The sequence below is a fragment of the Sapajus apella genome, unplaced genomic scaffold (assembly GCF_009761245.1).
Source record: "Sapajus apella isolate SASKATOON/1434 unplaced genomic scaffold, GSC_monkey_1.0 scaffold4, whole genome shotgun sequence".
NCBI lineage: Eukaryota > Metazoa > Chordata > Mammalia > Primates > Cebidae > Sapajus > Sapajus apella.
This window is the reverse complement of record NW_022436944.1, coordinates 37,848,949-37,850,510: the sequence shown is the minus strand read 5'-3', so window position 1 is coordinate 37,850,510 and position 1,562 is coordinate 37,848,949.

Below are 1,562 nucleotides of genomic sequence, written 5' to 3'. Positions count from 1 at the left end.
ATGAGAACACATGGGCACAGGGAGGGGAACGTCACACACTGGGGTCTGTTGGGGTGTCGGCGGCTAGGGGAGGAACAGCTGGGGGTGGGGAGGTTGGAGAGGGATAGCATTGGGAGAAATACCTGATGTAGGTAATGGGAGATGGAGACTGCAAACCACCATAGGATGTGTGTACTTATGCCACAATCCTGCAAGATCTGTACATGTACCCCAGAACTTAAAGTACAATTTTAAAAAATGGCAAAAATAAAAAAATCAAAAAACACAAGGGACCCTCCAGCAGCCCTGAGGCCATCTGAAACACTCTTGTGGACCAAACTTTTAAGGATAAGGTGGTACAGTGGCAGCAGGGCCTGATGGGGTCTTTGGGGATCACTGTGTTTTTAAATGCAGGAGGTTGCGGCCATTATTAAAAAACAGAGAGATTGCACATGAAAATAAGGATGCACAGCCTCTCTTAAAACCTGGAAAGCTCTGTTCATGAGGCCTACAGCAGGGCTGGACAGGATGAGCCCGTGAGGCATGCTGGGGCTCGAGGTGAGGAACCCGTCCCTACAGGCAGCAGCTCCGCATTTGCCAGGCCTGGTGTGGGTCTGGTGGGTGCCTGTATTTACCAAGGTACTCTCAGGAAGTCACGCAACATCCTCTGCCTCCTGCTGCCTCTTTTTTTTTTCCTTTTTCTGAATTGGCAGCCTATTTTCTTAGTTGAGTTAGAATTTACATACATAAGATAAATATCAAGGGCTCAACCCAATGAGTTCTGAAAGATGATGACACCTGTGTAAACACCACACCGTCAAAATATACAATATTCTATCAGCCCAGAAAACTCTCCCAGGTCCCCCAAGTCCTGGCCTCCCCCAAGGCAACCACTGATGTGTGTTCTATCGCCAGGAACCTTTAGCTGGTTGCAGAACCTCGCAGGAATAGAATCCCACAGGATCCTCAAGTGCAGGGCGGGGGTTTCTTGTGCCGCTGTCTGTGAGATTCTGCCACCGCCAGTGTCCACTCACAGGGCCCCTTTTCATTGCTAGTGGCATGCCAGTGTGTGGATGTACCGCTGAGGAGTGTGTGGGCCGTTGTGAGTACGGCACCTGTGGGATTTGCTGAAATCTCTAAATTGGTCACTTTCATGGATAGGGGAGAGGAGTTTGATTGGGTCCAGTCTTCTGACCCCATTCCCTACCCCAGCTCTGAGAGGTTTGGCTCTGTGTCTTTTTCCCACTCTTTCTTTGGGGTCTCCCACGGATGGATTTGCAGGAAAGAGCAGCGAGGGAAGGGAGTGATCAAAGATGGAAGTTTAGTGGAAGACACAAGTCAAAACACACATGCGCACACACACACACATACACACACGCACACACACTACCAAACTGCAGCGTCATGGAGCTGCAGATCATTTCAGATCAGAGCTGTGCTTGGAGGCTGAATTTCATAGATGAGCCTCTTTCAGGGCCTGTCTTGCCAGTAATTCTTTTTTTTTTTTTTTTTTTTTTTTTTTTTTGGGGGGTGTCCTGTTGCCTGGGTGGGGGGAGGGGGGGCGCCCACACCCCTCCGCCACC